The following is a 16,499-nucleotide window of genomic DNA, read 5'->3' as shown; positions in this document are numbered from 1 at the left end:
TAGTTCTGTTCTAGTTCTGTTCTAGTTCTGTTCTAGTTCTGTTCTAGTTCTGTTCTAGTTCTGTTCTAGTTCTGTTCTAGTTCAGTTCTAGTTCAGTTCTAGTTCAGTTCTAGTTCAGTTCTAGTTCAGTTCTAGTTCAGTTCTAGTTCAGTTCTAGTTCAGTTATAGTTCAGTTCTAATTCAGTTCTAATTCAGTTCTAATTCAGTTCTAGTTCAGTTCTAGTTCAGTTCTAGTTCAGATCCATTAACCGTATGTATTCTCAAGACTGTTTTCTTATAAAAAAATTATTAAAAAATATGTTTTCTTTAACAGAAAATGCTTTTGCACATTTTTAAAAGAAAAACAAAAATACATACAAATCACACCATTTTCATAATAATGTCATACAAATTATAAAAAAATTAAAATAAATTGACAAAATTTGTAGCAGCTGTCAAAAGTGCAATGATTAATTTCGCAATTTCGAAATGACACAAAAATAAACAAAAACAAGAAGAGACACTTAAAAAAATTTAATATTGATTATTTTCTAAGAAATAGCTAGAGGCTGCAAGCGAAAGGGAAAAAATTTAATGGTGAAATTAAGAAAAAAAATATTCATGAAAATTCCTATTTGTCTGCTATTTTCACAAACATTTTTTTATATTTCTGTTGTTGTTTTTAAATATAAAAAAAATCAACGAAATTAACAAAAACGAATAAGCAAAAAAGAAAATAAAACAAGTCAGGAGAAGGCGAAGGGGTGATTTTTTTTATTTAAATAAATAAAATTAAGAGGGGGTGGTTGTAGAACATATATATATAACATACATATATATATATATATAAAATAATTTAAAATTAGCACAACAACCAAAAATATTACAATTTTCTTTTTTTTAATGTAATAAAAGAAAAATATATGTATATGTATTTGTGTAAAAAACAAAATTCTTATAAGATTCATTTAGTGTAAATTTAAAATGTAGTGGTGGTAGAGTGTTTGTTAGTTTGTTGTAGTAAATAAGACAATAATAATAATAATAATAATAATAATAAAAATTTAAAAGCAAAAAAAGAAACATAAAAATCAAATAGAAAATAATTTTTAATTACCTTGATAATTTTGGGGCCAAATGGTGGGTACATTCTGTAAAAATACAAATAATAAAGATTTTATTACTTTTTCTTTAATATAAAAATAAACACTAAATAAATTAATGAATAAATGAACGAATGACAAAGAAATCAAATTTAATTTCAAAATCCCTTTCGAATCATTTAGAAATTCGTTTTACTCACCATTGGCACACTGTAGTATTGATAGAATGGTTGATATTGCATTGAAGGTGGGTAAATTGTTGGCACACCAGCTGCTGCAGCGGCTAAAAAGAAAACATAAATTTAAATATTATATGTAAATAAATAAACAGAAAACTGAAAAGATTTTACGCTAAAATAATATTTGGCAAATTTAATATTTATATACACATTACTAACATGACCGAAACAAACACGAAATTTTATGATGTTTTTAAACATTTGTGGGGTTTTCAGCAATTAAATGTTCAAAGTCGTAGGTGGAAATGCCCAATTGTTTAAATATGAAAAATAAACGTTATTCAACTGAACTGAACAGCAGATCTGAATTAAAACTGAACTAGAACTGAACAAGAACTAGAACAGAACTAGAATAGAACTAGAACTAGAAAAGAACTAGAACAGAAAAACTAGAAGAGAACTAGAACAGAACTAGAACAGAACTAGAACAGAACTAGAACAGAACTAGAACAGAACTAGAACAGAACTAGAACAGAACTAGAACAGAACAGAACAAGAACAGAACTAGAACAGAACTTGATCAAAACTAGAACTGAACTAGAACTGAACTAGAGCTGAACTAGAACTGAACTAGAACTGAACTAGAACTAAACTAGAACTTAACTAGAACTGAACTAGAACTGAACTAGAACTGAACTAGAATTGAACTAGAACTGAACCAGAACTGAACTAGAACTGAACTAGAACTGAACTAGAACTGAACTAGAACTGAACTAGAACTGAACTAGAACTGAACTAGAACTGAACTAGAACTGAACTAGAACTGAACTAGAACTGAACTAGAACTGAACTAGAACTGAACTAGAACTGAACTAGAACTGAACTAAACCAGAACTGAACTAAACCAGAACTGAACTAAACTAGAACTGATCTAAACTAGAACTGAACTAAACGAGAACTGAACTAGAACTGAACTAGAACTTAACTAGAACTGAACTAGATCTGAACTAGAACTGAAGTAGAATTGAACTAGAACTGAACTGTAACTAAAACTAAAACTGAATTAGAACATAACTCAAACTAGAACTCGTTTTCTTAAGATATTTCCATATAAAAATTGTTTCGCAAATAAATTATTTTAAAATATTGTTTACCATTAACAATGAGTTTGTAAATATTTGTTTCATTAATATTCTAACATTTTTTAAATATATTTTTTTTCATATTAATGTTAATTAATTTTTGTTAATTTTTAATTGTTTATGATTTTTTTTTTTTATTTTTTTAACTCAGTTGAGTCAACTTTACTGGCTTATGGAGGCACCAATGCAGCGCAACTTTAAACTCATCATAATAACTATATTTTTTTTGTTTAAAATTAGAAAAATATCATCATTTATTTTTTAATTTTGTTTAGTTATTATTAATTAATTAATAATAATAATAATATTTTTTTGTATTAAAACAAAACAACAACTTAAACAAACAAAAAAAAAAAAAAAAGCAAAAGTTGCTACACATTTTTCTATAAATATAAGTTTTAGTTTTAATGCAAAAAAAGAACACATACTACACAATTATTTAATTAACATTAAAAATATGCTTATAATTTTAAGAATTTATGAAAAAAACAACTATAAGCAATTAATAAGCCATAAATAACCTTAATTTTTTAATATTATTTATATGTTAAATAATTTAATTTTTATTTAAAAAAAAAAACACATAAAAAACAATTACAAATATTTAAATTAAAATTATAATAAATTGATTATTATAGGTATTTATCCATGTTAATTTTGAGGATTAAACAAAATATAAAACAAAATATATTTAAAAAAAAAAACAGCAACAACAACAAATAAAAGTAAAATTTTAAACCACCATCCCATCATATATAAAATCAATTAAACAACAACCGATAAACCAACCAACAACAACAACAACAACCACAGCTATAAAACTACAATAATTATAGAGAGAAAAAGTAAAAATAACAACAAATTATTAAAATACTACAGAAATTAAGAAAATATAAAACATTAGTAAATATTTATAAAAATAAACCAGAAATTGCAACTACAATAACAAAAAAAAAAAACAACGCACTTTTCTGAAATATAAGAAAAATAAAAGGATAAAACAGCAAATGTATTTTTTCAATAATTTGTAAGGATGATAGATAGACAGCAACAACAACCAGAAAAGCAAACCAACTACAGCAACATCAACAATACATACACTACAACAAAAAAAAAAACAACAATACCGAGAGAACTACCGAAAAAATTTATTATAATCATTAAGCATAAATTACTACAAGAAGCTCATTTTATATAGAGTGTACTACTAAACTAATACATTTACTATTTCTTCTCCATCATCTTCTTGTACAACTTAAATACAACAAAAAACAACAACAATAAATATTACGTATACTACACATTATACAGCAGCCATTGTTATTAAGAGGAAAAGAGAAGAGAACCGAAATTTTATAATAATCTGTTATATTATAATAATCTGTTATATGTTTTCATTGTATGTATCAGTTATGGAAAATTTAAATTTATAAAAAGTACTTTATTAAAGAAGTACTTTTTATAGTATAAAAAGTACCAAAATTATTCCAAAAATGCCGCACCGTTAATTAATACTGTAGATTAGACTAAACTGTGCCCAAGGCCATAGATTAGACTTTACATAAGACTAGACTGTATATTAGGCAGTAGATTAGACCTTTGACAAGACAAGACTATAAACAAGACTATAGACTAGACTATAGACTAGACTATAGACTAGACTATAGACTAGACTATAGACTAGACTATAGACTAGACTATAGACTAGACTATAGACTAGACTATAGACTAGACTATAGACTAGACTATAGACTAGAATAAAGACTAGACTATAGACTAGACTATAGACTAGACTATAGACTAGAGTAAAGACTAGACTATAGACTAGACTATAGACTAGACTATAGACTAGGCTATAGATTTGACTATAGACTAGACTATAGACTAGTCTATAGACTAGACTATAGACTAGACTATAGACTAGACTATAGACTAGACTATAGACAAGACTATAGACTAGACTATAGACTAGACTATAGACTAGACTATAGACTAGACTATAGACTACACTATAGACTAGACTATAGACTAGACTATAGACTGGAATATAGACTAGACTTTATTCTGGACTATAGACTAGACTATAGTCAATAGTCTAGTCTAATGTCTAGTCTATAGTCTAGTCTATTGACTTAACTATTGACTAGAATATAGTCTCGACAATAGACTTGAATATAGACTAGACTAGACTATAGCTTGGATAATAGGCTAGACTTTACTCAAGGCTATAGACTGAACTTTACCTTAGACAAGAATGTAGGCTAGGCTATAGACTAAAATAAAGACTAGACTATAGACTTGAATATAGACTAGACTATAGACTTGAATATTGACTAGACTATAGACTATAACTAGACTATAGACTAGAGTATAGACTAGACTATAGGCTAGACTATAGACTAGACTATAGGCTAAACTATAGACTGGACTATAGACTATAGACTAGACTATAGCCTAAACTATAGACTAGACTTTAGGCTACACCTTAGTCTAAACTGTAGACTAGCATTTAGTGTAAACTATAGCCCAGATTATAGTATATAATAGATAATAGTCTAAACTAGATTAGGCTTTAGGCCAAGCTATAGCCTATATTATATATCGAGTCTAGTCTAAACTATAGACTAGACTCTAGTCTAAACTATAGACAATGCTACATTCTAAACTATAGACTATAGTCTAAACTTTAAACCAGACTCTATTTCAAACTATAGACTCAACTCTAGTCGAAACTATAGACAATGCTATATTCTAAACTATAGACAAGGCTATATTCTAAACTATAGACTAGGCTATTGTCTAAACTATAGATTCGTCTCTATTCTAAACTATAGCCTAAACTCTAGTCTAAACTATAGACTCGCCACTAGTGTAAACTATAAACTAGACACTAATCTAAACAGTTTTTGTCACAACAACGCGATTAACATCAAAAAGAACTTAATTAAATACAAAATTTTTAAACAAAATTTTCCATCTCTGGTATGTATAATTTCTTTTTTGTTGTTTGTTTTATTTATTATATGAAAAATCTACTTCTCTACTTTTCATAAAAAAGAACTAACGAAAAAAAATAATAATGATAAAATACATACAGTTTATAAAGAAGAGTAATAACAACAATTACAACAAACTACATATAACAGTAACAATAACAATAATACACATACTTACAGACTCTCTCTCTCTCGTAAACACAATAGTTTTTATTAAAGTTTTTATTTATTCATTTTTTTTGTTCAGTTTTTGACCGTCTTTTAAATTATACGATTTTTTTTTTTTGCTTCTATTATTCTTAACTTGCTGAGAATGTTATAAGAGCAATAATAAAAATGGTCAAAATTTGTTTTTGTGCGTTACACACATATATACATACATACATACATCTTGTTTAGCGACCCCACAGGAAATGAAGTAATAAGAAAAAGATTTAGTATTCTCTTTTACAGAGAGAAAAAAAGAAACGGACATTTTGTTAAACAAAAAAAGTTAAACAACACTCGCACAAACTTAAACAAAATGTTTTTTTATTCCTTTTTCTTTATTATTTTTAATTTTTTTTTAATATAAAAAACTACAATAATTTAAAAAAGGGAGAAAAAGCTTACGATTTTGAAAATGATTGAAAGAAAAAAGAAATTTAATTTTTTTATTTAAATGATTAGCAGTTTTAAAAATGAATTTATTTGAAATTAACTTTGAAATTGACAGCTTAATGTCCGACTAAAGTTAGTTATATTAAGCGCTAATATTTGCCATTGAATTTCTTCATTTCTTTTGATTACTAAATCCGATTAGTTAGGCTGCTATAGGAGAAAGTTATTAGTAGTCAACGTATCTTAACTTCCCTGATTAGTTTTTAAATGACTCTTTAGTTAGTTAACTAATTGTATATATTAGAATTGAAGCAATTTCTAATGACAAGCTTATCCAATCATTTGAAGACTCTAATTGACCTGATAACAGATATACAAACCTATATAAACTACAGGCCGAATCTTTATCATTATGAGGAAATCTTCTTAATTTTCTTTATAATATTTAAACTTAATATTCATCCCTTTCGCCAATAGAAAGTAAAATTTTGATTTCCTTGAAATTTTCGTTTAATATGTAAACAATATATTCACAATAGTTGAGTTTGTTTGTAATAGCTGTTCATTGCTTATGAAATTTCAGAACAGGGAACAACATAAGAAAAAATTAACATTTAATGGGCGATATGAGAGTTTTTTTGTAATTGACAATATAAAGAGTTATCACTTTAATTAAAAGATTATTTAAAGTTGAACTCATTAAAACAAAATTGAGTAATATTACGTCATTTACTTAAACAATGTTTTAACTTATAATCTCTATTTGAACTATCTACAACTGATGCTTAAAGCTTTTGTCTTATTCGAATCGAATACACACATTCGTAAAGCATTGAAACAAACTGGAATTACTCTTTACGTTGCGTAAATGAATACATAAACGTAATCGAAACGCAGAATATGGGTGAAAGTCTACAGTTAATTTCTATCTATAAGGTTTTCTTTGGGCAGAATTTTCTCTTTTCTTACTTTGTCTTTTAGCTTGGGTTTTGGATCTTAAGTGTTGTGTCCTTTAGTGCAGTTTGAGAGGAGAGTCAATGTATCCGAAAATGACAGTCATTTCCTCTAATATGAAACTTGACCTGGCTGAGACTATTTCGATTTTTGTCACAAATATACTTTTTGCAAATAAAAGTGAAAACATCCACTGCTTTAGTGTCATCTTTGTAAGTAAGATCGCAGCTAATTGTCACTTTAGTGTGCCCAAGTAATCTAAAGTGTAAACATTTAAAAGAACAACTTAAAACTTAAATTTTCAGTATCATCTATTGAATCCCTTGGAAAAGCTTTCTCACTTTGTCTCTGTTGTCCATAGAGTGACGATTGACTTTCTTTTAAAACAAAGCGAGTCATCTGGCAAGGGGGTGGATAGGGATAAACCAAAGTGTTTGCAAAATTCTGGGCTTTGTGTTGCTCTTACTTTTTTAGTTCCAATTAGTGCTACTTATTTGTAAACATCTATTGGGTTTTGTATTGTAACTTGTTGTGTTCTTTCTGTGGTCACTTTACTGTGCTTAAGTAATCTAAAGAGTAGACATTTAACTTCAGAATAACATTGTTTACTGTTTTGTACAAGCTTACTTATGGCATCTCTGTTATCCATGAAGTGATAATTAACTTTTTGTGTTATCCATGGAGTAAAGATTGACTTTTTTTGTAAGACATAGTAACTAGTCACCTGGGGATAAGGGGAATATGGGTTAACCTAAGTGTTTCTAAACTGCTGGGTTGTTCTCTCTTATTTTTTATTTCCATTGAGTGCTGCTTAGTTGCCAAACTTTAGATGTTTAGATGTAACACATTAAGAAGAAAGTGTTCATTGCTATGTATTGAAACTTTTTGACAAACTTTCCCACTGCGTTTCTGTTATTTATGGAGTGGCTTTTGGCTTTCTCGTAAAACATAACTAGTCACCTGGAAAGTTGGAATTCTGTGGCTAGGCAACACCTAAGTGCCCCCAAACTGCTGAGCTGTTAGTTGCTCTTTTTCTTTAGTTCCATTGAGTGCTGCTTTGTTGCCAAAGTTATTGCTTAGATGTCACACATAAAGTAGAAGTGGTTACAAGTTTGATTTAAAGCCTACAGATTGTGCTTTTGAGATTTAAGTATATTCTCACTGTTATAATGTCTCAAACATGATTACAAAAGATTTGTTTTTACAAACTTTAAGACACTATATCTCAAAAACCTATGATGTTGTAGACATTTCTAAGACTAAATTCTTGGTCTTTAGGTTCAATTACTTTTAAAATTATCAAAAAAATAAAAAACGACTTTTGGATAATGTTTATTTAGCTGTCATGGTTTCGAAGGACCATTAATTAACCTATTTTTATAAAATTTCTTAAAATTTTCTTTTTAAAATTAAAACAAATTTTCTATATAACTGCTTCTGGTAATTCTATAAAAGTTAAAGAAGATCGTAAGCTTTTTCTATCTTCTATTTAAAACCCAGGATGGAGGTTTATAACTTAATAAAAAAAATAGATCCGAATAAAAACGAACTTATTAGCAGCAATAGAGAAAAAAAATTAGCAAAGAAAAATATTGACAAAAAGGCAGTTTAAAAACTTTATTAAATATTTTACTGATCAATTATTATTATAATTATTATTATGATTATATATGTATACATACAATATATTGATTATATACAACTACCCACAAAATAAATTTAATAAAAAAATAAAAACACAAAATATATACATAAAAATACTATCTATATATATACATTAATTAAATGAGAAAAAAAACAACAACAACAAACAAAACTATTTATAAAATATACATATATATAATAATTATACTATATACTATTATTAAATATATATATATAGACAAATAAATATATATTTAAAAAAAAGGAAGAAAGAAAAAATTATAAAACTCTTAAGGTGCATCTCAAATAATTAATATAAAAATAAAACCAAGAAAGAAAAAAGGCACAAAAAGTCTAAATATTAAATTAAACAAGAAAACAAAACTAAAGACATAAATATTTATATAAAAAAAATAAACTATATACACAAAATATAAAATTAAAACTAAAACCTAAACTTAAACTAAATTAAAAACACAATAATAAAAATATTATTATTATTAGTTTAAAAACAATTTAGATAAAAATAAAACAAAAAAAAACAACATATTAAACTCTTAAAAAACACAATAAATATTTAAAAATTATAAACAAAACAGACAGATAAAAAAAAAAAAATTTTTAAACATAAAGCAAGAAAACAAAATTAAATAAATATTTTTATGTTGTAAGTCTTAGAACTTTAAGTACTTGAAAATATTAAAAAAAAAACAAAAATAAATAATATTTATTATTAAACTATAAAAAAAAACAAACAGAAAAACTAGAAAAAAACAAAATATATTTATAAATTATACAATAATTATATTAAAACAAACAAAATATTCAAAACTTAATAATTATATACAATTTAGTCTAAATTATTAATTAAATCTTAAAAAAAACAACAACTTAACTAAATAAGTTACAAAACAACAAAGAAAAAAAATTAATATTAGTAGCTAAACAAAAAAAAAAACCCTTAAAAAAATAATTGACTCAATATATTTCTGAAAACAAAATAAGAAATATGAAACATTTTTTTTTTCTAAATTTAAGTCTTCATAACAAAATACCATTTTTTTGCTAATATATTTGTTGTTTTTTTATTATTAATAACAAAAAAAAAAAATTAAAAAAATATTAACTGAAATAAGCAATAAATTATATATATTTACAACAATGTGTATTTTGTTAGAAAAAAAGAAATATATACATTAAGAAAAAAATATTATAAAAAAAAAACATATTTTTTAAACCAGAAAAAAAAGACTTTTTTTGAAAATTAACTTTTTTACACGATCTTGGCTTAAGAGCAAAAGATTGTTAAAAGAGTATTTTTTTATATATATAAATTGTTTATGAAGTAAATTTTCAAACAAACAAAAAAAAAAGCAAATGCTTAAAGAGAGAATGTTATGTGAAAGCAATAAAAAGAGCTGAAGGAAAATTATGTATGAAAATTTTATGTTATTTTATTAAACAGGCCTTAAAAGTAGGCTATGAAAATGTTTTGTTTTTTTTTTTTGTAAAAGAAACACTTAACTAATGTACTTAAATAGAAAAGAAAAAAAGTATCAAAAATATTTTTATAAAATGTTGTTTTAATTGTTTTTTTTTACAAGAATTCTCTTTAAAATTTAAAGTTTTTGTTTAATTGAATTTTTGTTACCTAAAGATAGGCTATAGATTTTTTTCACTAATTTCAGTTAACTATGCTATTAATGAAGCACGGCCTTAAGATAGGCAATGGATGTTTATCGAATGGTGTTTTTTTTTAATCTGAAATATTTTTACCTTTCGTTTGCAAAAACTTTCTTCAAAATAATAAAGCCAGTCGATTGTCTTGTCTATGGTTTAATCAGTGAGCATATCGACTAGTATAAAGACTATAAAGATGACAAAGGAATAGCATCTTGACTTGTCTATGGACAATTCTATTGACTAGTTTAACGATTAGTCTCTGAACTAATTGTTTTCTAATTCTCGGACAAATCTATAAAAAAGTTTATTGACTAGTCGACAGACTAGTGCACAGACTAGCCAAATGACTAGCCAATAGACTTGTTCATTAGACAAGTCTATGAAAATGTTTATTGACTAGTCGATAGACTAGTCCACAGACTAGTCAAATGACTTGTACACAGACTAGTCAAATGACTTGTCACACAAACTAGCCAATAGACTCGATCATAGATTAGTCAATAGACTGGCCTATAGACTAGTCCATACACTAAACTATAGACTAGTTAATAGTCTTTTTCATAGACTATTCAATTGACTTTTCCATAGACTAATCAGTAGACTAGTCCTTAGATTGTTCTATAGTCTATGGACAATTGTATTGACTATTCCATTTACTAGTCTAGTCTATTAACTTGTCTACTGACTAGTCTATTGACTAATATATGGACAAGTCTACAGACTTGTCAACACACTAGTCAATAGACTGGTCTATAGACTAGTCAATACACTAATCTATAGACTTTTCCATAGACTAGTCAGTAGACTAGTCAATAGATTGTTCCATAGTCTATGGATAAGTGTATTAACTATTCTACTTACTAGTCTATTATCTTGTCTACTGACTAGTCTATTGACTAATATATGGACAAGTCTACAGACTAGTCTATGGACAAGTCGATGTTCTAGTAGCCTATGGGCAAGATATGGATCAGTCTATAGATAAACTAGACAATAGACTTGTAAACAGATTAGACTAGTTAATAGACTTGTAAACAGATAAGTCAGTAGGATATTCAATAGATTGTGTCATATACCTATCCAAGGACTATTCTATTGACTAGTTTACTCAATAGTCTATTTACTAGCCTTTTGACTAGTCTAGTCTTACACCTATTCAGTAGACTATTGACAAGGTGTTTGACTAGTCTAGGCAATAAACTATTTACCAGTCTATTGACTACTCTACTGAATAGTCTATCGATGGACTTTAGCTAGTCTTTTGACTTATCTATGGACTAGTCCTTGCTATTGACTAATCATTGGACAAGTCTATTCACTAGTATATGGACTAGTTTTTGAATTAGTCTATGTACAAGTCTATTGACTAGTCCATGGACAAGTGTATAAACTAGCCTACTGATTAGACTATGAACTAGTCTATTAACTATGCTGTGGACAAGTCTATTAACTGGCTTCTAGACTAGTCTATAAACAAATCTATTGACTAGTCCATAAATAAGTCAAAATATATGGACTACATTAAGTAGTGTAAAGATTTGACTTTGAACTAGACTTTTAACTAGTCTTAGCCTATTGACTATTCTTTAAAATTAATTTTGTTGTGAAATTGATTTAAAATTATAAATTATTTAGAAACCAAAACTATCAATGAATTAAACAATAACCCAAGTGATTTATCAAGAGTTTTCATGGCATTTCAGTATATTACTCACAGCTGACTGTTTCCTTGAAATACAAGGACAAAAGATAACCTAAAAGATACATCAGTAAACTTGACATTTCAATTAAATATATTCAGATAAGAAAAGCCATGAAAAAAACTAATAATAAATCTAAAAAAATACCAAATTAATTAAATACTTATTAAAGCTAAAACTAATAAAAATATTCAAATAAGGAAATGTTTAATTGGTAAACTTTACCCCACTCAACCTTCCCCTTAAATTTTTAAATAAAACACTCAAAACTTTGAAGAAAATAATTACGTACTTAAAAATCTATTAAAAATTACCCTTAAACGTCGACCAATTTCCTAAAAACATTTAAAATTTCACCATTTTTTTTTTTACTCTACCTTCTGGCTAAAGAAAACAAAAAAACCTTTTTTTTCTAGATTTTTGTTTAAAACAATATAAAACCCATGTTGTTAACATTAAACCCAAACAAATTTAACTCGTATATTAAATGTGACATTGCTGTTTGCATTAACAATTTTTCCACTTTACCATAATCTGTTTTTCCTTCATTAAATGCTACAAGCCAAAAAAAAAACGAAAACAAAACGAAAGAATAAAAGAAAGTAGTATTAAGTATGAAAAACATAGAGAAAAGAGAAAAAGCGTCAAAATAATCCCTTATGGTGGGATCAAGATATGGTTGTTTTGGTGATTGATTACATAACATATGCTCCTGGGTAAAATTTATATTTGCCAGATAGATTTTTATGTTTTTCTAACAATTCGTCACAGTTTATGAAGCATTTTTTATTTTGCTGATAAAACATCAATAAAGTATGAGTATCAAGAGAAAAGAAACAAAAATTCGCCATAAAAGGTGACTGCTGCTGCTGCTGTTGCTGGGAATAAGTGTTTTATGGGTGTTTTATTAAGCAGAGTTATACATTATAATCACTAAGCTTGGGAAAAAAGTGTAAAAAGTTTTTATTTTTTCCTTTCATTCTGCACATTTCGCATTTGTCAGCTTTAATGAAATCGTGTTAAAAGGAAATCAATCTATGGGGAGAAATGTCATCAAGATGCATTAGTTAAATTGTATGGTTTTACTTTGTAAACTTTTTTATACTTCTCATATATTTATATGTATGTAACTTTAAAAAGGAAATTAAATTAAGTTTTGAAAACAAATAACTTTGTTAAGAGGTTTTATATAACATTTTCAATAATAATAATATAAATTTCACCTAAAAGTATACTTTACATTTTGGTGGTATGACTTTAGTCAAAAGTAGGCTAAAGTTTTTTTTTGGATTTTTTTAAGGAAAAATATATTTTATTAATCAGTGTTATTTTTTAAAGGATTTGATTGAATATTTTGTTTAGAGGTTTAAAACAATTTTAAGAATAATAAGATACAAATTTCACCTAAAAGTATACTTGAGTTTTTGATGGTATGACTTTAGATTTAAGTGGGCTAAAGTTTTTTTTGATTTTTCAAAGGGGAAAAGGATTTTTCATTACACAATATAGACTAGACAAGTTAAAAAATTGATCCATAAAGACTAAACTAGTTTAGTCTATAAGCTTGATTATAGTTTGTTCTAATGTTTTGTATATAGTATGAACTATAGTTTAGTCTATGGACTATAGTTGGTTCTATAATCTGGACTCTCAATTAGTCAAGATTATAATTATTTAGTTTGAAAGAAGGATGTACATACTTAGGAATATCAAATCCGAAGAAATACACCTAGGCATCTATAGAACAAGTTTTACGCTCCTCGACTAGTGCCTCAGATGGGTATCGAACCTAAAACCTTCGGTCTACCAAACTAGAACACTAACCCTACGGTGGTCATAGTCAAAACTTAAAGTTAAGTCTATAGCATAGACTATTTCTTTCTAAAGTATCTTTAGTCTCGACTAGTTTAATCCATCCACTAAAGTTGAGTATTTAAACTAGACTAGAGTTTAGTCTATAGATTGGACTAGTCTTTAGTGTAATCAATAACATCGACTACAGTTTAGTCTAAAGTCTCGATTATAGTTTAGTCTTTAGTCACAACTATAGTCTATGGCATGACTATAGTTCAGTTTATAGTTTAGTCTAAAGTATGTTTGTTTGTTTATTCTACAGCCTGGACCATTTAAGTCTAAAGCCTGGACTATTTGATTATCTTAAGTCTCTATCTGTTTAATCTATAGACTTAAGTTTAGCCTGTAAAATAGACTAAACTTAAGTCTATAGTTTAGTCTATAGTCTCGAAGATAGTAGTCTATAGACTCGACTATAGTTCATTCTACTGACTCGACTATGGTTTAGTCTATAGTCTCGACTATAGTTTAGTCTACAGTCCGTACTAGTTTATAATCTAGACTGCACTTTAGTCTAACGTCTCGACTATATTGACTATACTATAGTTTAGTCTAAAGTATCCATTAAAGTTAAGTGTTTATCTTCGACTAGTTTAATATATAGGCTCGACTAATTTATAGTCTATAAACTCGACTATAGTTAAATCCAAATTCTCGACTATGGTTTACTCTATAGTTTCGATTACAATTCATTCTATAGTTTAATCTACAATCTCAACTAAGTTTAAGTTCAGTCTGTAGTCTCGACTATAGTTTAGTCTTTAGTTTAAGCTATAGTTTCGACAAATGTATAGTCACAAACTTGACTATAGTTTAATCCGAAATCTTGACTACAGTTTAGTTCCGACTATAATTCAATCTATAGTCAAGTCTAAGCTTAGTCTAATTCCCGACTATAGTTTATAGTCTCCACAATACTATAGTCTTAAGACTCGGCTATAATTAGTCTAAAGTCTAGACTATAAACTAGACTACTGATTTAAAATTTAATTTCAACATTTGTTTTACATGATGAACTCAAATTTTTGCCTAAAACCTTACACATATTTTCCAACTAATCCTAAAAGTAGTCTACAAATATTAACCTTAAATTTTCATACATAATTCGCTCACGATCTTTTCAAAAACATTGCAATAAATGAAAACATTTTTTTAATAAAAAAACAAAGACCTTATTTTCATAGAAAAATAAAAAACAAAATATCAAAAATGACAAAAAAAAAACAACGATACATTTTTTTTGTTGAAAATATACAAAATTGTTAAACTCTTGTATACAAAAATAAAAAATATTATTATTAAAATATAAAAAAACATAAATTTAATATCAAAAACTATTCTGTTGACATTGAAGTGTATGAAAAAAACAAAAAGAAATCAAACAAAATTGGTGCAATTTTTAGCTGAATTAAATTTTTGCCTTAAAACACACACAAAAAAACTCCCCAAAAATGAGAAAAAAATACCAAAAAATGATTAGAAAGAAACCAAAAATAAATATAAATTTAATAAGAAAATTGAACATAAATTTATTTAAACCAAAAGTAAAATATTTTATTATTAAAAAGAAAAAATTAATAATAGAACAAATTGAAATAAGTTTTTTTGTTGTAGTAACACAAGAGGTTTCAAAAATACCTGTGAAACATTAGAAAAAATAAAACACTTCAATGTTATTTTAGTTTATTTTTCCTTGTTTCTATTTAAAGTTTTTTTATTATATATTATTTACAAAAAAAAAAAAAAACTTTTTTATAAAATATAAAAAAATAAACTAAATTTTGGAACTCTTTTTTAAAACTTTTGCTTCAAAGCAAAATAGTGAAAATAATTAAAAAAATAACTGTTATAAACTCGAATGAAAAAAGAGAATATTGTTGACTAGTTAAAAGTAAAACTAAAATATTGAATAAATAAAATAATTATTAATTTAATAATACAAAAATAAGTAAAAAAAAACATTAAATCTAGCATAAATAACAATAAATTATTTAAAATATATTAAAATATACAAACAGAAAAACTTAAATAAATTAAAAAATATATATTAATATTTACTAATACAACAACAAAAAATATTGAAAAAATAATTATACTTAAAAAATAGTTATAAACATATAAAAATATATAAAAACATAAAACTCAAAAAATATTAATTATTTATATTAGACACTATTAACAGAAAATAAAACAAATAAAAATCAACAAGAAACGAATAAAATGCAAAAATAAGCAATAAATAAAAAATATTGGGTAAAAATTAAAATAATTATTTATTTTTTATATAATTTGTTTAAAGAAAATTATTTTTTGGAAAATCAGTTTTACGAATAAAAGCGCAAGTTTTGAATTTTTTGGGTTTAAAAACATAATTAACTTAATCATTATCTTGACTATAGTTTAGTCTACATTTACGATTATAGTTTTAACCATAGTCTCGTCAACAGTTTAGTCTATAGTCTAGACTACAATTAAGTATTTTAGTCTCGACTATGGCTTAAACTATAGTAGAGACTATAAAATTGTTAAAAGTATCGACTATAGTTTAGTCTGAATTTTAGACTATAGTCTGTTGGCAATTTGTCTGCAGTCTATACTATAGTTTAGACTATAGTCTGGCTTTAGGTTCAGCCCTTACTCTCAACTAAAACTCGAGTACACAGTC

At 26.0% G+C, this 16,499-nt stretch overlaps 1 long non-coding RNA gene across 1 annotated transcript; it reads right to left on the bottom strand.

Annotated features, from left to right (window-relative positions):
- Window positions 1-1,096: 1,096 nt before the first annotated feature.
- Window positions 1,097-1,426, bottom strand: LOC124419933. Its single transcript, XR_006940928.1, has 2 exons — window positions 1,283-1,426; window positions 1,097-1,130 (listed from the first exon to the last, which is right to left on the bottom strand). It is a non-coding gene; the product is annotated as an uncharacterized LOC124419933 (long non-coding RNA).
- Window positions 1,427-16,499: the final 15,073 nt, after the last annotated feature.

Source organism: Lucilia cuprina, chromosome 5 (genome assembly GCF_022045245.1).
Source record: "Lucilia cuprina isolate Lc7/37 chromosome 5, ASM2204524v1, whole genome shotgun sequence".
In the NCBI taxonomy this organism is placed as follows: domain Eukaryota; kingdom Metazoa; phylum Arthropoda; class Insecta; order Diptera; family Calliphoridae; genus Lucilia; species Lucilia cuprina.
The sequence above is the reverse complement of the archived record's forward strand: the minus strand, read 5'-3'. Positions and strand labels throughout refer to the sequence as shown.